Consider the following 27,127-nt stretch of genomic DNA (forward strand, 5'->3'; position numbering starts at 1 on the left):
ATGAACAGACTGAAACCACAACACAAAATAAAAAATAGCACAACGAAATTTATCCCTACAGTCCTGGTAAAATTCGCTTCATGTGCACTGACATATGTTTCATCTGCTTAGATGTAACTTTATTGAAGTTTGTATTTAATATTGTCGGATATCATGTGGCTTTAAGTTTGTCTGAATGAAAAAGATATGCAACCGACTCATTTTTAAATTAAATTAATAGAATTTTTCCATTTTTATCCTTATATTGACATGATTATCATTGATACGGTCATTGTTATGCTCTACAAATTTTTTCGGAGGCAAACAGTAATTGCTAAAAAAAATGTCCATCCGCCTTACGTCCTCTTCTTTCCATACGTCCGAAACAAATGGTTTCCGATTGATACATAGAGTTACCTGTGCTTTATAGAAATGAAACTTATACAGATGGAAGTTATAAGAAAGTTAATAGGGCATATTATTTTCGGGTAAATGGATGAAGGCACAAAAATCACTGTTTCTAAAAGTAGGGAAAAATTTGGAATAAATATTTCAGGATGATAACTGGAGTTACCTTGGCTGGATTGATATGAAACTTATTCAGATGAAAGATATAAGGACGGAAAACAGAACATATAGGTCAACAGAAAATAACAACCATGCAGAAGAAAATTGTAAAGTGTTTCCGAGCAAACAAAACACTACATAAAATGTTTGATATGAAATCTGGGACCAATATATATTTCCAGATGAACTGCGTGGTTGTGTTATCTTTAATTCTAACGGTCAACCTGAACTAAGTGTTTAAGAATTTTTCATAACCAACGAGCTTACATATTTACCATAAGAATTCTGGACTAGTGCATAAGTGCAAACATTAATTTATTGTTAAATTGAGAATGGAAATGGGGTATATGTCAAAGAGACAACAAACCGACCAAAGAGCAGATAACAGCCGAAGTTATTGATATAAAATCCAGTGGCAGATATTCGCTATCGATATAGCTATTTGTTTGACTGTACCATCGAATGGTATAGAGAAACAGATTAAACATATTCCTTCATCTTCAACCATGCAGTGGGTAATATATGGTTGAAAGTCTCAAATTGTATGGTTTGTACATTATTACAATACCTGTACTCCATCAACTCTCAAGTCAGCTCATAGTATTCATCTTTAGATAAAAGGGGGTTACTGGAAGGATGGACAATGATGCTATCAGAATTAAAGTAAGGAAGTATGGTTTGTATGTGAATGAGACCAGTATCCGCCAAAACATATAGGACAAAGTTGGGAAATTGCAGGTCATCTTTACGGCTTTCAACAAAGAGTAAAATTCATACCATATTGCAGGCTTTTTAAAAAGGTCCCCGGTTGACAATGTCTGAAACAATTTAAACAACACCAATGAAATTATGACTTACAGCAACAAATGTCTTAGATTTGGTGACCAGTCGCTCAAGAATGTGAAGGAGTTAAACAATCAATTTTTGGCAATAGGTCCTTCTCACCTGTGACAGCAGTATATCAATATTATATAGGAACAATCTGTTAAATCTTTAATTTTGAGTGGCGTAACTTATTTGTTCGATAATAAGCACAAAACAAATAATAAAAAGACAAATGATAAATAGTACCTACCGTATATTAGCATGCTCGCAATTAATAAAATCTTGTTAAATCCAAATTTCAAATATTTAACATTGTTTTCCAGTCTAAATATCAATCAGTACACCTCCAAATGATTTAATAACAAACGTCAGAATCGGTCTTCTAAAATCATGACCTTTTGCAGTGCTCAAATAGAAGTATTGACAGGACGTAGGATTATAAGTGTCAATAACTGGCTGGCAATCATGTTTTATAATGTATCAAACTAGTTAAAAATATTTATATTAGTAAATTTAAAGTAAAGACAATATTCAAAACTGCGCTACAATAATAAATCAACCAAAAGACCAACAGTTTTATATAAATAGTATTCTAATTAATAAGGTTTAATATTTACATTGTACATTGTACAACATCATCACAAAACCAAGATGTGTTTTGCAGTTTGTAATAAGATTTCTAGAGCAACAGTCAACTTAAACTTCAAAGCCAATTCTGATATAATTGTAATGAATAAAAAGAGATGTGACGAAGGTTGTGTACATGTAACAAACAAGTAAAATTCACAGCAAGATAATTCTGCTATTTAAAAAGAACTAATAAAATCATTAAAAAATATAAAGTTAACGTAGAATTGTGTAAAATTTACTTTTTTTTTGTTTGTTTTTCTAGTATATGATAATCCAGATTTCATGATCATTGTTCATAATGTGTGATGAATGTCCAGCTCCGCCACCCTGTACATGCTAATCTATAATCATATTCTGTGCCAACTTGAATCTAACATCCGTTCCTCATTTTTCATATCCCGTTCGCAATGATTCGGCATGGGATCTTGAACTACACGATAATGAAATAAGACATATACGTTATGGTGACTTCAAAAATTTGAAACTACGGAAGTTGTTTATCTCAAACAACAAAATCAATTTGATCGAGAATGGAGCATTAACCGGAAGTGAAGACTCTCTACTCGTTTTTCATTTGAGCAATAACAAACTGACATCTATTCCATCAGATGTTGGCAGACTAAAGCATCTAACTGATTTAGATATACATGACAATCCGATGCAGAATATGCATGAAGATATTATTGAAAACATATCAGGTTCTTTGTTGTCCTTAAGTCTAGGTAACGATATAATGACATCTTGGTCACAATGTCTTGAACGCCTGATAAATTTAACGTCACTTTCAATCTTCAGCTTGAATATTCCTAAACTACCTGATGACGCATTTACCAATTATAGCCACTTGAATATTCTTGAAATTATCTCTACGTAACTATCCAGTATTCCAACATCTATTGGAAAGCTTCTAAACCAACAAAATTGTACAATAATCTGATTCTGGTGGAAGAGAGTTTTTCTCTACATATTTTCCTGGATTTACACAATCTTTCGAGTATAAGCATCGTAAACTCTAGTTTGATATCACTTCCTTTGACATTTTCTGTAATTTCTAGTTTGTCATTCTTGGACATTGAAAATAATCCGATTTCGTATGTTGAAGACTGTGTGTTTGACATGAATGTTTCTTCTAACGTTTGGTTTATGGCTCTAAAGACTACAAAGCTAACAAGTATTCCAAGGACAATATACAATTTAACAGGTTTAACATTTCTAAATTTGATGAATGGTCTTATAGAAGAAATAAAGGCAAAGGATTTCCAGAATTCAAAGAAGCCTGAAAGATTGTTCCTATCTTGAAACCCCAATACGGAGTATATCTGAAGAAGCGTTTATGAACCTGGGATTGTTAATACTTGAAAATACCAATCTTAATACAATATCCAAAGTAGTATTGAACCTTCCATTCTTAATGGGTCTGAGTTTAGAAAATATTGGGATTATGTGTACATGCAGAACATCAAAATAAATGAACGGCAGGCCTCGTTTGGCAAAAGTTTTAATTGTAGGAAGATGTTGCAATATTTGAATAACAATCACAGAATATATAAAAAAATCAAGAGTTACCGAAATGTGAGTTGTAGAATCTCGTGTAACACAATTTGCAATACATATATTTTATATATTAAACATGATGACATTGGGATTTTTTTTTAATAATATAGAATTTTTATAAATAATGAAAATTGGTGCTGTCCCATTGATAGTGATATATCCAACTGTTTTACTACATAAGTAAACATTCTATTATGTCGTCAAATTTCTTGCTTTTATTGGATTTTGTTCGTTATTGTAGCGTCATGAATTGCCCTTTGGTATATTCAGACCTTCTTTTATTAATGTAAACAACATTTCACATTAAAGAAAAAACTTTTGATCACGTTGTTATACACGCTTGTGTAAGGATTTTAATTTTTAAACAGTATATGAGGAGAATGTATTTAAGAATGGGAAAAAGATGTAGGTCAAGTCCTTTAATTTTTTGATATTAGAAGATAAGATTTCTTTTAAAAAAAATTCAGAAGGATAATCTATATAGCATCTACATGCATCAACTAGAAAAAATTACTGAATATAAACAGGCTGAGAGCTATACACTTAAACAGCATATACTTAAATAAACGTAAGATGATGTGGTATAAAGATCAATGAAACTCTCCACCAGAGACCAACTCATCTAGTAGTAGTAGCAACTATATGTCACTGTACGGCCTTAAACAATGAGAAAAACGCATAATGCATATCAAGCTAAAAGAGGCCCCGAAATGACATATGTGAAACAATTCAAACGAGATTAAAAACTTTACAATATAACAATTTAATATACAAAAAACAAAAATGATGAGCTTCAACCATTCAATGACAGGCTCTGACTGGGAATATGCATACTTCTTGTTTCCCCCGAACTTATCAGGACACTCCTAATAAGTGTTGCTGCCCTTAATGACGATTGTTTAACTAATTTTCGTTCGTTTATAACAATCAGAAGATGTGTATGATTACCAATGAGACAACTCCTTATCAGAGAAAAAAATGACGTAGAAGATAGCAACTATAATAGGTTACCCCACGGCCTTCAACAATGAGCAAAAATTATACCTTATAGTTTGCTATAATATGCCCCGAAATAAATGTTTGCCAATTACAATGCATCTCCAAAAGTTTAAAAGAAACTTAGATGACAAAAACTATCAGCAATATAGGTCTACTCTGATATGACCGATACCAATTACTTATTTCCAATAGGAATTGTTCTCTTTGAAAGACGATTCTTGAATAGTTTTCGAGTTTTTGTCTATTATCGTAAAATCTATATAAGTTAGGAAGAAACAGTTAACTGTTAAAATGATCGACGATTCAAGAGCTACATCTGGCCAGTTAGATTTAATTACATGTATTGCACGCTTATCAATTGATAAAAGGTGTATGATGACCTCACGATGTCGTTTCAGCTGTAATTTATTTTCTTTCGCACCCTTTTATTTACATAATGTTACTGTTACATGTAGTTTGAACAAGATCGATGAGTTGAATTTGATTTCGAAGGCAAATTAAACGTTATGCATAGATTTACAAAACCTGAAATATCATTGGTCGATAAAGAATCACATATATACATTTGTACATCAGTTACATGTACTTCCCTCCAATAACAGAGAGAGCTTTCCATGACAAAAGATTTATTTTAGAATGATATCATTGTTACCTTTGTCTTCCTTTTTTGCATTTCCACGTAAAAGCAGCACTCATTCAAACAGATAAATAATGCAAATATGTAAGGGTACTGAAATAGAATGTCTTGTTTCCTAGGTCAGTGTTTATTTATTTCGTTAGTATAAAAAAAATACATGTGGTATGATTGCCAATGATACAACTTTCAATCAGAGTCCAAATGACTTAGAAGTGAACATAGGCCTCCGACATTGAGCAAAACCATACCGCATATACAGCTATAAAACACATCACACGAAAACAATAACGGCCTAAGTTATGTACCAAATTAAAAAAAAAATATTGAATTACAGGCTCCTGACTTGGACATACATTTACATGATATATGAACATACATAATTTGGAGGGGTAAATGATGTTTGTCGGCGCTTAAAGCTCCCACTTAGGCATATTACATGTATATTAATTATCGTAAATACATATTTTACACTAGTATGCACTTGTATGCCTTACATGTTTGATGGGCTGGATTCGTAACATATTTAATTTATGTCTACTTTTTTATTTTTTTTTTTTTGTTCATTGTTGCTAATTGCTTGCCTTGACGTCAATCATCAGTTCTACCCTTGAATTGCATTCAGAAAATTGATTGTCTTCTAATATATCGCCATATTGTTATTTATGAAGTGCATGAGCAATCACTCCAAGACGATACACAAAGCAAATCATCATAGCACAAATTATATTACATGTATAGTTCATGATAACCCGTATTTTGGATTGACTTTGCATCCATCGATTAAGTTGTGTCCATGTTAGCAAGTAACATGTAGCAACTAAATCCTGATATGAAATACAAGCTGTAGAAACAAGTGAAGAAAGCACATTTAAATGATTCAACTGTTACATTTACTTTTCTTTTGTATCTTGCTTCCGTTTTAAATGTTTTAAGGTTTTAAATGTTTCAATAGTAAGTAAAAAAAAGTCAGTACATAGTTTATTTAAATGTCACATATTGATTAACATAAAAGTAAGTAACGCTATATAGATATACAAAAATGTACATATGGTGTAGCATTCTCCTGTTTTCATTGGATATTACGATCACGTGTTTAAGGTAATTTTACGTATCTGAAGCCTTGTTTCTATTTCTAACTATATTGACGCTATGCTTATATTTATATGTACATTGGCGGTCCTAAATTACTAAACGTCATTACGTCATACATAACAACCATGGAGGAAGCGCTGCAGGAGACGAAAAGAAATTTGCAAGTTTATCAGAATAAAGAAAATTATATCAATAATTTGGTGTTAAATGCATAACAATAATAAAGAAAGCTAGCATATCAAGCTATGAAGTTGTTCAAATAATATTCATATTTTCAATGTTAAACATCTTGCAAAATAGAATTTAAAAATACACAGAAAGAACATTGAAGTCCATTTTCTTAATACATTATTTACATATGTAATATATAAATTAAGGACTTTCACTCATTCAATACGTTATATATATATATATATATATATATATATATATATATAGCTATCTTAGCATAGGAAAGTCACCGGCTGGGGGGTATTTTGATCAGTTATGTAGCCCTCGACATAATGTCACCTTTTGGACTGGCTACCTTAACTTTGAGATGATCTACAGAGAAAACTGTTAAGATTCTGAGCTTGAAAAATGTACCATTCGAAAGAGCAACATTTAAGAATTTCAAAACACCAAAAATTACTTTATAATGTTTTAGAATAAAAAAGTTATTAAACTTTTAATGGACCCACCCTCAATTTCGTATATATCCGAATTGGTACAAACGATAGTAAGGTGACCACCAATTTTAAACATGATTATTTATCAGAAAACCTACATATATCTTAATTTCTACAGTATATAATTATATCTTAAAGTATTCTTTAATTTCTGGACAACAAAAACCATTCCGGACCTAAGGCGTTTAAGAAATTAAAAGGATATATATCGAGCATGTGTATGTTCGCACTAAGAATTCAGAAAGCTTAAAAACATATATAAACATACGGGCATTTACATATGAGTGATAATGGCGGATACCTGAAGCGGTGACCTATTTCACATATTCTGCCTTGGAAAGTGATTTTTATCAACTGTGAATTCTTAATTTTATGGTAAGTTTATTTTATTTCATTGTAGAATTCCAGCAATACCAATAAAGTCTCAAATAATTATTGCATAACCAAAACAACAATGTCATTGACCCTCGTGTATTTTGATATCTTATCCCACTCTTGGTTTGTACGTTCCCTTATTTATTGCATCTCAATTCGACGTGTTTATTATTAAATAACTGAAGACAATCATTGAACGTGGCAAATTTAGTTTCGGCATTAAAATATGCTGCGTTTTATTAAAAAGGGGGAGGGATGAACATTGCGATAATAACCGAGTGTCAGTAAGAGTATAATACCGTTGAAAGGGGGCAAACAATGCAACGTCTATATATATATAGCTACAAGACAAGTCTATGCATTAACCAAAAATGTAGCTCAAAAATGTGGACAGAACCCGGGACCCCTGCCCCCATCCCCAAATGTATGCACCTTTGGAAGTAAAACAGTAAATTGGGATTGGGATGTGATCTTATTTCTACAGTTCTATGAAAATAGACCAGACTAAAATGAACAATAATAGTAAAAATTGTTAATCACAACTGATCTCAATAAAAAAATGGCATTAACTAAGTAACAATTCTTGCAGTGATTTTTATCATATCAAACGATATTGGATAACATTTGTCTTTGTTATTTTCTGGGAGGTACATATTGTCAATGATTGTTTATTGGTCACAGGAGTCCGTTTCACCAAAAAAAAAACTTATGACTAAGATTGTAAGTCATGAACAATTCAGAATACCTACTATCAATCTTAGTCGTATGTTATTTTTTTTTGTGAAACCGACTCCAGGTATATTTTGCATTGACAATGTTCTTCATTTATTTCAAAATGAGCAACCAATTTCAAATGTTAGACCTGGGGACAGTATATCTATATATGTTCCTGGTTAGACTGCACATTTTAATACTGGACTGCATGTTTTCTATCAAAAGATTAAGTACTTTGAGCTTGCTTTCAGTGACTGTGCCAATGTTGGTTGTCTTTGTACTTGGTGTGTGCACTTCAATCCTTTAGTGGTAGGGTTTAACAGCTGAGACATCCATAACCCAATTTGATATCGTACATGTAGGTACATGTAACTACAAAATAATAGTAATTATTATACCTCAGATATCATATTCTATATATATATATATAAAATAAGTACGCAATATTTTCACTATTTTTTAAATTGCAAGCATTGAACTATTTGACCGGTCAATAGTTTCCAACTATTGGACCTCAGTGAAACTATTCGACCACAAGCATCATTATTATTCGCAGAATTTCAAATGCAGCCACGGGATTGGATGTTGAATGTTGAGAATATCGCAGGAGTTGCAATGTCGCCTTTTACCTATTGTATCTAGGGTTCATGTTAGTGTGGGACGTAGCTATAGATTTCAAAATATTATATATGATTAAACGTTAAAAACAGTGGTTGTGTTTCTGCTTTTTATATTGCTATAGTTGATTTAGCCCCGACATTTATCGTCTGTTGTGTCTTTCCTAATAAAAATACATTTACTAACTTGTAATTGTGGGATAGTAAGTTTATTGTCCCCTCAGATACAACTATTGGCCTTGGCTATGCCTCAGGGCAATAGTTGCACCTCAGGGGACACTTAACTTACTATTCCACTCATTCCCTATTCAATAAGTAAAAAATGTGGTGTATATGTCAATGAGACAGTAACATGGGTTACTGAACCACACAAATAACCAATCGACATTAAGATAACAACATAGAGTCTTTAATAATAGCCAAGAGTATATATAATCTGTCAAAACCTATATCGCACCAAATCTATATAAATTGTAAATCATTCTAACAATAAGAGTCTAAGAGTAAGACCTGCCATCAACAAAAGACCATTAAGATATCAACTAACACAACTATTGATGAGGTTCCTGATTTTGGACATGAACATGACCAAAATATGTTGTGGGGTTAGACAGATTTTGGATATCTCAACCTATAGACTTGATCAGTTGCTTAATAAAAACTAAAAACCAATGTTGCTTTCAGTGACTGTGGGTTGTCTTTGTACTTTATGTACTTGGTGGGTGCACTTCAATGCTTTTGTGGTAGGGTTGATCAGCTGAGACATCCAACACCCAACCCTTTTCATATATTTTAAATGTTAAAACAAACATATCCTATCATGTATTTTTTACATCAAGGAGACCTATAACTATCATGATTAGTCTTTTTCATAAAGAGATTTAATATATTTTACAAAGATCTAATGCTGTCTAGTCATGACATGGTCATGTTAGTGACATCTTCACATTGATTTATTAAAATATTCATAAATAAATATTAAAATAATGTTAAAATTGGAATTGACCTCTGATAGATTTACATGTTAATTGATACTGTAAATTCAGAAATTATTGCGTGCATTTATTATTACGATTTTGTCATTTTGGACTCAAATGCGATTTTAATTTTCGCGATATTGAGAAAAATCCTGTTTAATTCATAAAAAAATTTCAAAATGCGAGTTTAAATTATTGTGATTCATAATAACCCTGTTGCATTTTTCGCAATAATAAAAACATTGCAATAATTTCTGAATTTACAGTATGAAATTATGTTACAAATATAAAAAAGAAGATGTGGTATGATTGCCAATGAGACCACTCTCCACAAGAGACCAAATGACACAGAAATTAACAACTATAGGTCACCGTACGGCCTTCAAAAATGAGCAAATCCCATGCATACTGCACAGTCAGCTATAAAGACCCCGAAATGACAATGTAAAACAATTCAAACGAGAAAACTAACGGCCTAATTTATGTACAGAAAATGAACGAAAAACAAATATGTAACACATAAACAAACACCAACCACTGAATTACAGGCTCCTGACTTGGGACAGGCACATACATACAGAATGTGGCGGGGTTAAACATGTTAGCTGGATCCCAACCCTCCCCTAACCTGGGACAGTGGTGTAACAGTACAACATGTACAACATAAGAACGAACTATAAAAATCAGTTGAAAGAGGCTTAACTCATCAGATGGATAAAAATACAAATACTACAAATACAAGTGGACGTGGCCGGGTACTTGTACATCCAAACAACAAAAAGACACTAAGAACAGATCTGAGAGTACTCGCAGTTACTGACAGCTAGTTCAAAGCCACTATTATCAACTAATAAAAAATAATCATGCAGCTAAGACTAAATTATCAATCCGTACACATCCAACATCCAATGGATTTAGTGTAAAGACGTCATAAACAGTCAGAGAAAAACATGACCTTGTGCAATGCCAAGATACAGGTAATGGTATCTACAGATTGTAGATCCATGAATGTGTATATGTATATAACAATAATATTTAGTTTGCTTTTAATTTACTGATAACAAAATCAATATTAGTACCAATAAAAACAATATTTAATGATCTAATTACAGTGTTGAATCGGTAACCTTTTAGAAAGAGTTTATTTAATGGATCAATAAGTTTACCAGGATTGTTTCTAAATTTCCGGGCACGGTAAACAATAGTGCCGTAAAATGAGAATGTGCAATCCTGTTTGAAATAAGTTTTCTACAGGTACAACCAAACTTCAAAACTAAATCTTTGTATATGTGGAAGAATTTAGTAAAGGTTTTAAGTAATTTGTGGTAACGAAATCCCTGGCTTAATAACTTACCAGCAATACATAGATTACGTTCTTTAAAATCAAAAACGTCACAAAAGACACGGGCATAGCGAACGAGTTGTGAAATATATTCACCTTAAGATGGTGCCAAAGGAACATCACCATCCAAAAAGGGAAAATTAACAATAGGGAACGAAAAATTGTCCCTTTTGTCGTAAATTTTAGTGTGGAGTTTCCCGTGTAAAACCAATATATTTATAAGGAATATGTTATTTTTATTTTTTAGTTCCTTTACATTTTGTATATGTTTATATAGATCTTCAAATGTTTTGGTTCTTAGTTATACATCCTTGGCTTTCAAATATTCGGCTTTGAGTGTTCCCGAGGAAGGTAAATCCAAGAAAGCTCTTTAGATGTTTAGATGCATGAAATTTATAACATGTTGTTTTTCTATCTTTTCATCAGTGATGCTCAAATAAAATAAACTGCATCGCTGAGCACAGCTGGATACGCCCGCAGAGGTCCAGCCCTGAACAGTTGGGGCAAAAATGGACACAATATTCAAGCTTGATACAGGGCTTTGTTTTGATTTTGTCATTTTGGACTCAAATGCGATTTTAATTTTCGCGATATTGAGAAAAATCCTGTTTAATTCATAAAAAAATTTCAAAATGCGAGTTTAAATTATTGTGATTATAACCCTGTTGCATTTTTCGCAATAATAAAAACATTGCAATAATTTCTGAATTTACAGTATGAAATTATGTTACAAATATAAAAAAGAAGATGTGGTATGATTGCCAATGAGACCACTCTCCACAAGAGACCAAATGACACAGAAATTAACAACTATAGGTCACCGTACAGCCTTCAAAAATGAGCAAATCCCATGCATACTGCACAGTCAGCTATAAAAGACCCCGAATTGACAATGTAAAACAATTCAAACGAGAAAACTAACGGCCTAATTTATGTACAGAAAATGAACGAAAAACAAATATATGTAACACATAAACAAACACCAACCACTGAATTACAGGCTCCTGACTTGGGACAGGCACATACATACAGAATGTGGCGGGGTTAAACATGTTAGCTGGATCCCAACCCTCCCCTAACCTGGGACAGTGGTGTAACAGTACAACATGTACAACATAAGAACGAACTATAAAAATCAGTTGAAAGAGGCTTAACTCATCAGATGGATAAAAATACAAATACTACAAATACAAGTGGACGTGGCCGGGTACTTGTACATCCAAACAACAAAAAGACACTAAGAACAGATCTGAGAGTACTCGCAGTTACTGACAGCTAGTTCAAAGCCACTATTATCAACTAATAAAAAATAATCATGCAGCTAAGACTAAATTATCAATCCGTACACATCCAACATCCAATGGATTTAGTGTAAAGACGTCATAAACAGTCAGAGAAAAACATGACCTTGTGCAATGCCAAGATACAGGTAATGGTATCTACAGATTGTAGATCCATGAATGTGTATATGTATATAACAATAATATTTAGTTTGCTTTTAATTTACTGATAACAAAATCAATATTAGTACCAATAAAAACAATATTTAATGATCTAATTACAGTGTTGAATCGGTAACCTTTTAGAAAGAGTTTATTTAATGGATCAATAAGTTTACCAGGATTGTTTCTAAATTTCCGGGCACGGTAAACAATAGTGCCGTAAAATGAGAATGTGCAATCCTGTTTGAAATAAGTTTTCTACAGGTACAACCAAACTTCAAAACCAAATCTTTATATCTGTGGAAGAATTTAGTAAAGGTTTTAAGTAATTTGTGGTAACGAAATCCCTGGCTTAATAACTTACCAGCAATACATAGATTACGTTCTTTAAAATCAAAAACGTCACAAAAGACACGGGCATAGCGAACGAGTTGTGAAATATATTCACCTTAAGATGGTGCCAAAGGAACATCACCATCCAAAAAGGGAAAATTAACAATAGGGAACGAAAAATTGTCCCTTTTGTCGTAAATTTTAGTGTGGAGTTTCCCGTGTAAAACCGAAATATTTATAAGGAATATGTTATTTTTATTTTTTAGTTCCTTTACATTTTGTATATGTTTATATAGATCTTCAAATGTTTTGGTTCTTAGTTATACATCCTTGGCTTTCAAATATTCGGCTTTGAGTGTTCCCGAGGAAGGTAAATCCAAGAAAGCTCTTTAGATGTTTAGATGCATGAAATTTATAACATGTTGTTTTTCTATCTTTTCATCAGTGATGCTCAAATAAAATAAACTGCTTCGCTGAGCGCAGCTGGATACGCCCGCAGAGGTCCAGCCCTGAACAGTTGGGGCAAAAATGGACACAATATTCAAGCTTGATACAGGGCTTTGTTTTGATTGTATTAAATATTTGACATATGCATATTATAGGTTTCTGAATAAATGTAGTCAGAGAACATGAAATTGGTTATATGAATTGAACTTATATTCAATTAAAGATTTCTTGCTGTTGTGCATTACACTGTGCTGTTGCGCAATACTTAGTAAATCTGTTGTTAGACTATAAACAATTAAAGTTCAATTAATTCTCAATGTCATATTAGAAATTTTGAAAATGTAAAGGGAGCTTACATCAATAGATATACATGTAAACAATTCACCAAAGTTTCATGAGAATTGCTGACAGCATTTTTGAGTTATTGTCTGAAAACTGGAAAATCCCCCCTTTTTTAATGAATAAAACCCCATAACTCAAATATGTAAAATGTAAAATTTATAAAATTCTAAACAGAGCTTACATCAATAGATATAAACAATTCACCAAAGTTTCATGAGAACTACTGAAAGCATTTTTGATTTTTTGTCCGAAAAACTAGAAAATCCCCCTTTTATTATGAATAAAACCCTGTAACTCGGAAACGTAAAATCTGAAATATATAAAAATCGAAAGGGAGCTCATGTCAATAGATATAAACAATTCAACACAATTTCTTGCAAGTTGGTGAAAGCATTCTTGAGTTATTGTCCGAAAACTGGAAAATCCCCCTTTTTTTAATGAATAAAACCACATAACTTGGAAACATAAAATCTAAAATTTATAAAAAAAGAAATGGAGCTCATGTCAATAGATATAAACAATTCACCAAAGTTTTATGCAAATTGGTTAAAGTGATTTTGAGTTAATTTCCGACATGTTGACGACGGACGGACAGACTGACAACAGTATACCATAATACGTCCCGTAAACGGGCGTATAAAAAGATAAATCAGGTTGTCCCAGCAACCATCTGGGAATTCTAGAAAATTCTGTGACAAAATATAATTTCATCCATACATCATGAACTATAGTAACATACATGACATAGCTCATTCCTACCACTTAGTACATAGTACATGTAAGTGTGTCTTTGTTTAACCCTACAACATTTGAATATATCTCCATAATAAGGGATCTTGTCATGGGTTGCCTTGTGTTCTTCCTGAATGCTTTTGTTTTACTTTTTAGGCTTTGGACAATTTAGAATTGTAGAGCTTGACATATTCACTTGCATGATCACCTTTCTATTGTTGAAGACTTTATATTGCCTTAGAGAGAATTTTGTTTGTTTGTTGGATTTGTACATATATTTATAAACCACATCTTCTTTTATTCACAGGTACATGTATGATTTAAATTTACTAACTTATATGTCATGTATGTATCTCAAAATTTAATTAGGTACCGGTAGATTTTTTTTTTTTAAATCTTCCTTTAACTTTTCAATCAAAACTAGGAAATTAGCTAGACCTATAATATAAGACTTCGAAGGTTTATATCATTTTAGATTCAACGTTTTTTTATCCAATATTTTTTTTTTACTATCAATGTTGAACCTCAAAAAAAATATACAATAAAAATCGTTGAACATGTTGAATGTAAATGATACAGAGGCGAATTTAGAGGGTTTTTCAGGGGGCCCGGGCCCCCCTTTTGTTGGAAAAATTTGGTTGATTATATAGGGAATCACTGAAGCATGACTGGAGCGGGCCCCCTCTTATGAAAATTTCTGGACCCGCCACTGTGATATGAACCTTCAAAGTTTTATATTATAGGACTAGGAAATTAGCATGTTAAACAGTTTAAAAAACTTAAACAATTTTTGTTAATCCCTTTGTTAATTTTCCTTTTTTGGAGGCAGTGATTTCCTTTGGCCTTTTATCAGGGTGTTTATGTATTTTACAACAATTTTGCTATGCCAGTGCCTGTAATAGATATATCTGTGTATCACTGGTAAATTATTAAGTCAGGGATTTCAGTACCACATATTTCTTAAAACCTTACTCAATTCTTTCAGAGACTTGGTTAAAAAGTTTGACTGTACATGTAGAAAACTTACAAATTCTGAGTTTTATGGTGATGTTGTTTATATAATCTACATGTATTGAATTTTTATACCATCCATTTGAACTTGTCAATTCTTGGTGGATGCTTATCAATGTATAAAAGGTTATCTATTAAGCTATGTCATGTCTTTTGGTGTTGGCCTTGATTTTATTTTTTTTTTAAATGAGAGCATAAACTAAATATGATTTTCTATACTGTTATGAACACTTACAGTCCTATACATGCACATGGTTAAGAGGTTTGGTAGCATGTTTTCTGGATGTGCTTATGCTGTCCTAAGTCAGGAGCTTATGGGTCAGCGGAAGGCTAAGTGGGTGTCTATGGTATTTGATTCAACATTGATAGTAAAAAAAAATATCTGATAAAAAACGTTGAATGCAAATTTTATGAATCTTCGAAGTCTTATATTTATATAGGACTTAGAAATTAGCATGTTAAACAGTTTAAAAAACTTAAACAATTTTTGTTCCCCTTTGTTAATTTTCCTTTTTTGGAGGCACTGAAATTTCCTTTTGCCTTTTATCAGGGTCACGACGGTTTATGTATTTTACAACAATTTTGCTATGCCAGTGCCTGTAATAGATATATCTGTGTATCACTTGTAAATTATTAATTCAGGGATTTCGGTACCACATATTTCTTAAAACCTTACTCAATTCTTTCAGAGACTTGGTTAAAAAGTTTGACTGTACATGAACAAAACTTACAAATTCTGAGTTTTATGGTGATGTTGTTTATATAATCTACATGTATTGAATTTTAATACAATCCATTTGAACTTGTCAATCCTTGGTGGATGCTTATTAATGTATAAAAGGTTATCTATTAATTTAAGCTATGTCGTGGGATCTTTTGGTGTTGGCCTTGATTTTGTTTTTTTTTAAATGAGAGCATAAACTAAATATGATTTTCTATACTGTTATGAACACTTACAGTCCTATACATGCACATGGTTAAGAGGTTTGGTAGCATGTTTTCTGGATGTGCTTATGCTGTCCTAAGTCAGGAGCTTATGGTTCAGCAGAAGGCTAAGTGGGTGCCTATATGGTATTTGTTTTTCATTTTTAGTACATTTATAAATCAGATGTTGAATTTCTCATTTATATTATAAATAACATAAACAACCAAAATGATGAAGATAATTGTAAACTTTATACATAAAATAATATAAACACCTTTAAATATTTTATATTAATTAAAAAAAAACTATGTTTCAAACCTCTGTCGAAACTTTACCTTAGATTAATTTGCTATTTCTTGTAGGTCCCTTTTGGTCTTATGCTCTTTGTATGATCAGGTACTAATAATACATCCTTGCAACGTATTGGCTGTCAAAGGGTTTGTTTGCACTGGGTATTCCTGTTGACAGGTCAATCCAGGAAAGTGCCTCAGTCACACAAGATTTGTAAAGTATTTAGTTCTTTTCAGAGTAGTTCAGCTACTGGCAAACTGTTAATCCATTTAATATAAGGACTAATGTCCTCTGTATACAGGAAACATTTGCCATTGGATTTTAAGCAAACAGTAGTCAGTCCATTGATTTTTAAAAAAATCCCCCTACTTTTCCTTCTTACTATCTTAAGCTAGTCTCCTGAAACAAAACAAAAAGACCTCTCAAGCATTATCAGATTGTATAAGAGTTATATGCTTAACTGTCACTGCATGTGAGCCATTGATTAGGGAGAGTTTTAACTCTAAATATTTCAGTAATAAAAATGTGTATCCAGTTTTTTCTCTTTTCCACTAGTCCCTTTTGGTGCTACATGTACATGTACTATTTTACATAAAACTTTGCACTGTAACATGTTAGGTGAAACAGTGCAATATCATATATATTTTCATCTTCCTTGGTTCCCTTCCAAACATTTTAAACAGGTTCTAGTGTGTTGATTTGCTTGTGAATTGAGTTATGGTAAATAAAGTACATGTATATGTACCATAGATTTTCTATGACATCTCAAATAATTCATGTAATTTGGAATAAGTGTAAATGTAGACTTGAACTTTTCTGATCAAAAGAAGTGCTCCTTTGAATGAGGAATACAGATTAGCAGAAAACAAAATTTTAATCTGACTTTGAATTTATTTGTATTGCTTTGTATTTAAAAACATTAAATTAATGTTTTACTTCAATAGACATATTTACCTTTTGTTTACAGTTTTCATCACACAAAGGTCACGTGAGGTCGTGTTTAGACACAACAAATTTGCATACCATTACCACTGCGCCTGTGCGGAAATGGACATTTATGTGCCATAAAAAAACAACAGTAACGTTGATCTCAGACAACATTGTCTCCATATTTTATTATTTACTAGAATGATTGGACAGTTGAAAACCCGACTTGTCGCATCAATTAATACAGTCATGATTTAGCTAAATAGTAAGTAAGAGTATCTGTCACTACACTATTTAGAAAAGTCGATCAACTTGATTCAAAGTAAATCCATTTCAGGCATAATATTTTGTGTGAAATTGAAAATCTGGCCTTTTACTTGATCATGATTGGTCCAAACCCATTACTTTATCCTTTACCGACCTTACTCTATCCCATCTACTTCTGCTTCTTCCATATAGTGACCCCCTTTCTTTTATAACAACTGAACAAGACAGATTTATATTATACAGACTATTACTATTACTGTTTAAAAAAGGAAAAAGGAATATTTCAAATGTTTGATGTGAATAATGTGACTTAACATTGATGTTTTGAAATTTTTGATTGTTATTTTAACCCATCTTGCTGCCGGAGGGGCACATGTGTCCACATCAGCTGTGCTGGAGCTATACACTCCATGGTTTTTTTGTGTGCAAGCTTCTCACTATTACTGTATCCCTTTCAAGTAAAAGACCGAAGATTAAACAGTGAAGTATGTTTCTTCAATGGCTTCCAAATGAAGCAGTCATTAGAGCGTGGTATAATATCGAGTGACATCACAAAGGTTGAGCTGTCATATTTTCTGGTACACGAAATGCAACCTTGTAAAACTACTGGCAGCTGCCAGAGGGTTCAACTTCAAGAGTTTAACCCTCTTACTGCTGGAGGAACATATGTGTCCTTATCTACACAGGGACACGTGTCCATGTTTTAATTTATGCAAGATTCTCACCTTTGTTCTCTTTCAGTTTCAAATAAAAGACTGAAGATGAAACTAATATTTTTCTTCAATGGCTCCCAAATGTAACTGTCTTTAGAGTGTGACGTCTAATATGGAATGATGTCATTGCTAGGCATGTGACATCACAGACGTCTAGCTGTAGTATTTTCTGGCACATAAAATGCAATCTTAAAAAACTGCTGGCAGCAAGAGGGTTAATGATGTTATGGGGTAGTTTGCTCCAGTCAGTTTATATTCTTTGGGAAGAAAGATTCTGTTATGTTCTGTGTTGTGCAGGGTGGAATACACCAATCTTGAGATGTTTTTATGAATGAGTTACATTGATTGACCAGAGGACAATTAGGTTTGAAACAACATCATAAAACAATTGGTTCTTACCGTGAGACGTATTAACCTCAGCATTGTGACATAAGAAATTTACAGGAAAGTGCACAAATTTGATACTTGTCTATTGTTTTAAATTTGTGATAAGATAAGTTAAGGAGGAATGGCCGAAACCACTTATGCTTATGTTAAGTCAAGCATATTTGGTATGCAGTTGTATAAGCATTTGCAAGTCTCTTCAATGGAAATTATATAGCCCCCTCGGCCCCTCCCCTCATCATGGTTCATTGACTTTGAACTTTATACTTTGATCACATGTAAAGTTTGAGTTTTGGGGAACGGGCACCACTTAATTAAGATAAGCCAATAGTATTTGGTATGCAATTTTATAAGCATGAACATTTCTCATTTGCATGGAGTTTATATGGTCCCGCACAATAAGTCATGGTTCATTGACTTTGAATTTTTTGCATACATTGTAGTTAACATGTTTAAATGTGTATATACAGGGAATATAATATTTGCATTATACTACCAAAACTACAATAAGGCGGTACATGTACATATCTATATATATATAGCAATTAAGATTGGAGTCTAACGCCTGTTACATGCAAGATTCAACCTCAGAACCTCAGTATTGACAAGCTAGTGATACAATAGTTGGACTGCTTAGACCATTTCAGCCACTTAGGCCCCTTTCATTCATTAAAGGAAATTGGAAACACGTCTGTTTGCCTTAAATATTAAAATGTTCATCATGCCACCTGTTTAAATTAGCATTAAATGATAATTGTCGAGCCTGCGACTTTTGTCGCAGAAAGCTCGACATACATGACATAGGGATAGTGATCCGGCGGCAGCGGCGTTAGCTAACTTCTTAAAAGCTTTATATTTTAGAAGGTGGAAGACCTGGATGCTTCATACTTTGTATATGGATGCCTCATGTTATGAAGTTTCCATCAGTCACATGTCCAATGTCCTTGACCTCATTTTCATGGTTCAGTGACTACTTGAAAAAAAAGTTCAGATTTTTTGTAATGTTAAATTCTCTCTTATTATAAGTAATAGGATAACTATATTTGGTATGTGCGTACCTTGCAAGGTCCTCATGTCTGTCAGACAGTTTTCACTTGACCTTGACCTCATTTCATGGATCAGTGAACAAGGTTAAGTTTTGGTGGTCAAGTCCATATCTCAGATACTATAAGCAATAGGTCTAGTATATTTGGTGTATGGAAGGACTGTAAGGTGTACATGTCCAACTAGCAGGTGTCATCTGACCTTGACCTCATTTTCATGGTTCAGTGGTTATAATTAAGTTTTTGTGTTTTGGTCTGTTTTTCTTATACTGTATACAATAGGTCTACTATATTTGGTGTATGGAATGATTGTAAGGTGAACATGTCTAGCTGGCAGGTGTCATCTGACCTTGAACTCATTTTCATGGTTCAGTGGTTATAGTTAAGTTTTTTTGTTTTGGTCCGTTTTTTTGTCGAGCCTGCGACTTTTGTCGCAGAAAGCTTGACATAGGGATAGTGATCCGGTGGCGGCAGCGGCGTTAGCTAACTTCTTAGAAGCGATATATTTTAGAAGGTGGAAGACCTGAATGCTACATACTTTGAATATAGATGCCTCATCTTATGAAGTTTCTGTCAGTCACATGTCCAATGTCCTTGACCTCATTTTCATGGTTCAGTGACTACTTGAAAAAAAAGTTAAGATTTTTTGTAATGTTAAATTCTCTCTTATTATAAGTAATAGGATAACTATATTTGGTATGTGCATACCTTGCAAGGTCCTCATGCCTGTCAGACAGTTTTCACTAGACCTCAACCTCATTTCATGGATCAGTGAACAAGGTTAAGTTTTGGTGGTCAAGTCCGTATCTTAGATACTATATGCAATAGGTCTAGTATATTCGGTGTATGGAAGGACTGTAAGGTGTACATGTCCAACTGGCAGGTGTCATCTGACCTTGACCTCATTTTCATGGTTCAGTGGTTATAGTAAAGTTTTTGTGTTTTGGTCCGTTTTTATTATACTGTATGCAATAGGTCTACTATATTTGGTGTATGGAAGGATTGTAAGGTGTACATGTCTAGCTGGCAGGTGTCATCTGACCTTGACCTCATTTTCATGGTTCAGTGGTCAAAGTTAAGTTTTTGAGTTTTGGTCTTTTTTTCTAATACTATATGCAATAGTTCACCTATATTTGGTGTATGGAAATATTTTATGATCTATATGTAAGTCACGCAGGTTTTATTTGACCTTGACCTCATTTTCACGGTTCATTGCTCATTGTTAAGTTTTTGTGTTTTGGTCTGTTTTTCTTAAACTATAAGCAATAAGTCAACTATATTTGTTGTATGGAAGAATTGTTAGCTGTACATGCCTGCCTAGCATGGTTCATTAGACCTTGACCTCATTTCATGGTTCATTGGTCAATGTTTAGTTTACTTGGTTAATGTTAAGTTTATGTGACAGTTGTAATAAAGCTTTATATTTAGGACTATCAACATAATATCAATGATTAGTATTAAGAAGGCGAAACATCAGCGTGTGCACTCTTGTTCTTATACTTTATGCAATAGGTCTACTATATTTGGTGTATGTAATGATTGTAAGGTGTACATGTCCAACTGGCAGGTGTCATCTGACTTTGACCTCATTTTCATGGTTCAGTGGTCAAAGTTAATTTTTTGAGTTTTTGGTCTTTTTTCTTATACTATATGCAATAAGTCAACTATATTTGGTGTATAGAAATATTCTATGATGTACATGTCAGTCTCGCAGGTTTTATTTGACCTTGACCTCATTTTCAGGGTTCATTGCTCAGTGTTAAGTTTATGTGTTTCAGTCTGTTTGTCTTAAACTATAAGCAGTAGGTCAGCTATATTTGTTGTATGGAAGGATTGTAAGCTGTTCATGTCTGTCTGGCATGGTTCATCTGACCTTGACCTCATTTTCACGATTCATTGGTCAATGTTTAGTTTTCTTGGTTAAGTCTGTTTCTTAGAAACTATAAGCAATAGGTCAACTATATTTAGTGTATTGAATGATTGTAAGGTGTACATGTATTTCTCGTTTGGTTTATATGACCTTGACTTCATTTTCTTGGATCATGTTAAGTTTATGTAATAGTTGTAGTAAAGCTTTCATTTAGGACTATCAACATAATATCAATGGTTATTAAAGACGGCGAGACATTTCAGCGTGTGTACTCTTGTATTTAGAATAAATACAGCAAACTCTATTTTATTCATTCATGTTACCTATGATGTTGGCCATGCATCCACTTCCAGCTGTTTGCTGATTGTTTTAAATTTAACTAGACTCATTCTGCCAGAAAAAATTTCAGCAAAATTTTCTTGTCTTTATTAAGGAAAATATTTTAAAATTTGGTCTGCTGCTTGATAATGTTGAGTCGTAGTGAGCAAACAATTGATTTTTACAGCAGACATGATTCACTTCCTGTTTGCTGATACATGTAGTTTGAAATTTTACAATACTCATTGTACATGGAAAATTTTCGTCAAACTGTTTTTGTCTCCTTACATGTATGACCAGTTACACATCAGTATATATTGTGTATATATGTTACCTCAATCAATTGCATGCAGCATGTCCAGACCTGGTTTTGGTCTTGTTGATATTTTACTAATATAAAAGTGTGTGAACTTATAAATTTAAAAGTAGTAGCAATAGTACAGAAATTATATTTTAACTTTTAAGGTTTTTGTTTTGTATTGTTCTGTACGATTTTTGTTTGTTTTCAGGAACAGGATAAAGTATTATCAAATGAATCAACAATATGAAAATTGCCTGCAAATTCACTGGGTTGAGCAATGTGACAGACAGTTTAATTAAATCTTCTGCACTTTTCTCATTCCATTGGTATGCATTTTACAACAAGATGGTAGATGAACTGAAGTTATAAAGCTATGTGCCAGTAATGATCTTTATGAAGAAGAAATTTGTAACCCAAAGAGTAACTTGAAAACACATAAAATAGTGTTCCAGTATTCAGAAACATATGTATACATTTGTATATGTTTTTATGCCCCCACCATAGTGGAGGGGGCATTAAGTTTTACCCTTGTCTGTACGTCCATCAGTATGTCTAAAAGTTGGTTTCCCTTCTCTAACTTTAGTTTGCCTCAACCAAATGTTATGAAACTTATACACAATGCATATTACCACAAAACACAGATCAGGTTTGAATTTTGGTGGTCTCACTTTAACCGTTCAAGAGTTATGTCCCTTTACAAATAGAAAAATTGCTTGGTTTCCCTTCTCTAACTTTAGTTTGCCTCAACCAAATGCTATGAAACTTATATACAATGCTTATTACCACAAAATACAGATCAAGTGTGAATTTTGGTGTTGTCACTTTTACCATTCTAGAGTTATGCCCCTTTAAAAATAGAAAATTGCTAAATTTTTTCGTTTCCATTCTCTAACTTTAGTTTATAGCTATCACAAAACTCAGATCAAGTACAAATTTGGGTATCGTCACTTTTACCGTTCTTCAATTATGTCCCTTTATAATTTTTATATGATATGCAAGCGGGGGTATCGTCTGTGTCCAATTGACACATTCCCTACTTATTTATATATTTTGTTTGTTTTACTACTGTGGTTGTCTTATATTTGTCGAGGCAATGTGAGTTGACATAGCAATCCATCATTCTGTTAACAGCATTATCAACAATTTATGCTCAGTCTGTTGTATCAAACCTCTCTGAAACATCAGTGTTATAAAGAGATAGCATTTTGAAATATAATTTTATAGCTAACATGGCCAATGCTTTTCTCATCACTTGGCGTCCGTCGTCCTCGTCCGTTAACTTTTACAAAAATCTTCTCTGAAACTAGTGGGCCAAATTTAAACAAACTTTGCCACAATCATCATTGGGGTATCTAGTTTAAAATGTGTCCGATGACCAGGCCCGCCAACCAAGATGGCCACCATGGCTAAAAATAGAACATAGGGGTAAAATGTAGATTTTGGCTTATATCTCTGAAACCAAAGCATATAGAACAATCTGACAGGGGTAAAATTGTTCATCATGTCAAGATCTATCTGCCCTGAAAATTTTCAGACAAATCAGTCAACTTGTTGTTGGATAGCCCTGGTAATTTTAAAGAAATTTTGCAGTTTTTGGTTATTATCTTGAATATTATTATAGATAGAGATAAACTGTAAACAGCAATAATGTTCAGCAAAGTAAGATCTACAAATAAGTCAAACATGACCAAAATGGTCAATTGACCCCCTTAAGGAGTTATTGCCCTTTAAAGTCAATTTTTAACAATTTTTTCTAAATTTTTGTAATCTTTTAACTTTATAGACAAATTCATTTTTTTTAAATGATAAATGGGTTGAAAGCAGTTAAAATCAAACGAAAGATTAGATTTTGATCCACACCGATTCTTTTTAAAAAAGTATAATTGTTGCATTGTTTCATACATCAATCGTAAACAAAAATATCATGTGAGCGACACAGGCTACTTGGAGCCTCTAGTTTTTATACGACCACAAAAATTTTTTTGGGTTCATATAATGCTATGATGTCGTCTTCATCGTCTGCGTCATCGTCCGAAGACACATTTGGTTTCCGGACAATAACTTTAGTTTAAGTTAATGGATCTATGAAATTTTTTAAGAAGGTTCAATACCACAAAAGGAAGATTGGGATTGATTTTGGGGATGATGATCCCAATTAGGAATTAGGGGCCCAAAAAGGGCAAAAAAAAAGCATTTTTCTAGTTGCAGGATTTTAACTAGTGCATAAGTATTTTGATTGCTTTGAAATTGTACCACAATGTTTAATACCACAAGTAGAAGGTTTGGATTCATTTTGGGGGTTATGGTGCCAACAGTTTAGGAATTAAGGGCCAAAAACAAGCATATTTATATAGTTTCTGGACAATAACTTGTGTGTAAGTGTATGGATCTCTCTGACATTGTACCACAAGGTTCCATATCACAAAGGGAAGGCTGGGATTGAGTTTGGGGGTAATTGCCCCAAAAATGCAAGAATTAGGGCCAAAAAAAGGGCCAAAAAACAAGCATTTTTCTAGTTTCCAGACAATAACTTGTGCTTAAGTGTATGGATCTCTCTAAAATTGTACTACAAGGTTCCATACTACAAAGGAAAGGCTGGGATTGAGTTTGGGGGATAATTGCTCCAAGGGGGGATTCAAAAAGTTTGCAGGGGGGATTTTTTTCCAATTTTTAAGGGGTTCATATTTTTTTTTTTTAATTTTTCAAATTTAAAATTTTTGAAAAGGTTCAAGAAGAAATCTTCAATTGCACAGTATTGCGCAATAGATTTGTAAGATCTTTGACCACATTTATTTTGTGTCAGAAACCTATAGGATTTTAGGTACCAGTCTTGCATTCCAATTCCAGTTCTGGGTGCATATCAATACATGGAGTGAAATAAAATATTTCATTTAATTAGATTACTTTGCTAGATAAATGTTTTCTGGTTGATTAAAAGTTTATGAATCAAAACATCTATCTGGATGTAAACCAACTGTTGCATCTTAGTGGAATATCAAACCATGAGAGTGGAAGGATATCAAAGTAGTTTTGACTTCAAGGTTTCATAGATTTTTATCCCCTGCATAATGCATTGCAGGGGACATGGAAATACTGGGTGTCCATCCTTGTGTCTGTCGGTCTGTTTGTCTGGTCTTGTTAGCACTATCACAAGTACAATTCTTGCCAGATTTTTATAAAACTTATACTATAGTTTAATATCAGCAGTATCTTGGATCAAGTTCAATAATGGTAAACAATCGACTTTTTTTAAAAAGAGTTATGTTCCTTGGAAATATTATATTTATGGAAAATGACCTCGCTAGCACTCTCACAGGTTCAAATCTTGCCAGATATTTTTATAAAACTAAATACTATTAGCTAATATCAGCAATATCTTGGACAAGTTCTATAATGATGGATGATCAACTTTTTATACGACCGTATAATTTTTTTTCTGTCCTATAATGGTATGATGTTGTCGTCATCGTAGGCATTGTCCGAAGACACATTTGTTTTCAGGACAATAACTTTAGTTTAAGCGAATGGATCTCTATGAAATTTTACCGGAAGGTTCAATACCACAAAGGGAAGGTTGGGATTGGTTTTGGGAGTTATGATACCAAAAGTTAGAAAATAAGGGGCCAAAAACAAGCATTTTTGTTGTTTCGCAGGACAATAACTTTCGTGTAAGTGTATGGATCTCTCTGATATTGTATTACAAGGTTCCATATCACAAGGGGGAGGCTGGGATTGAGTTATGGGGTAATTGCCCCAAATGTTCAGGAATTAGGGGCCAATAGGGGTAAAAAACCAAGCATTTTTCTAGTTTCCAGTTTCCAGACAATAACTTGTGTTTAAGTGTATGGATCTCTCTGAAATTGTTCTGCAAGGTACCATACCACAAAAGGTAGGCTGGGATTGAGTTTGGGGGTAATTACTAAAACGGGGTTAAAAACTATTTTTTTTGGGGGGGAGGCGGTTTCACAATTATCTATTTTTTTTCTTAAAAATTTTCACAATTTTTACATTGATTATTTCTGATTTTTATATTGAAGCAAAAAATACTGATATGGCAAAAGATACACACCAAACATGATGTGTAAACTATTGTATGAAGTATTGCGCTATAGCACAGTATTGCGCAATTGCAAGAAATCCTCAATTGCACAGTATTGTGCAAAAGCAAGAAATCTTCAACTGCACAGTATTGCTGAATAGCAAGAAATCTTCAATTGCTCAGTATTAGGCAATAGCAAGAAATCTTCAATTGCACAGTATTGAACAATAGCACAATACATATTACAAAATAGCAAGAAATCTTCAATTAGACAGTATTGCGCAATAGCAAGAAATCTTCAATTGCACAGTATTGCGCAATAGCAAGAAATCTCCAAAGGTACAGAATTGCGCAATAGCAAGAAATCTTCAATTGCACAATATTATGCAATAGCAAGAAATATCCAATTGCACAGTATTGCGCAATAGCACAGTATTGGGCAGTAGCCCAATATTGGACAATATCACAGTATTTTGCAATAGCACAGTATTGCACAATATCACAGTATTGCGCAATAGCAAGAAATCTTCAATTGAAAATTAATGCAAATATTTTAACCCATTTCAAATTTTTAAGATCTTTCACCACATTTATTTTGTGTCAGAAACCTATATTATGTCGAAAATTTGATCACAATCCAAATTCAGACAGTTATAATCAAGCTTCAATATAGTGTGCAAACTTGCACCAACTGTTCAGGGTTTGACCTCATTGGCCGTATGAGGCTGCGCTCGGCGAAACACTTTATTTTAAGAGTTATGCCCCT

At 33.0% G+C, this 27,127-nt stretch overlaps 1 long non-coding RNA gene across 1 annotated transcript; it reads right to left on the reverse strand.

The window, feature by feature from the left end:
• Window positions 1-7,891: 7,891 nt before the first annotated feature.
• Window positions 7,892-17,526, reverse strand: LOC127703170 (uncharacterized). Its single transcript, XR_007982731.1, has 3 exons — window positions 17,454-17,526; window positions 16,544-16,898; window positions 7,892-8,412 (listed from the first exon to the last, which is right to left on the reverse strand). It is a non-coding gene; the product is annotated as an uncharacterized LOC127703170 (long non-coding RNA).
• Window positions 17,527-27,127: the final 9,601 nt, after the last annotated feature.

Source organism: Mytilus californianus, unplaced genomic scaffold (assembly GCF_021869535.1).
Source record: "Mytilus californianus isolate M0D057914Y unplaced genomic scaffold, xbMytCali1.0.p SCAF_5, whole genome shotgun sequence".
Taxonomy (NCBI): Eukaryota; Metazoa; Mollusca; class Bivalvia; order Mytilida; family Mytilidae; genus Mytilus; species Mytilus californianus.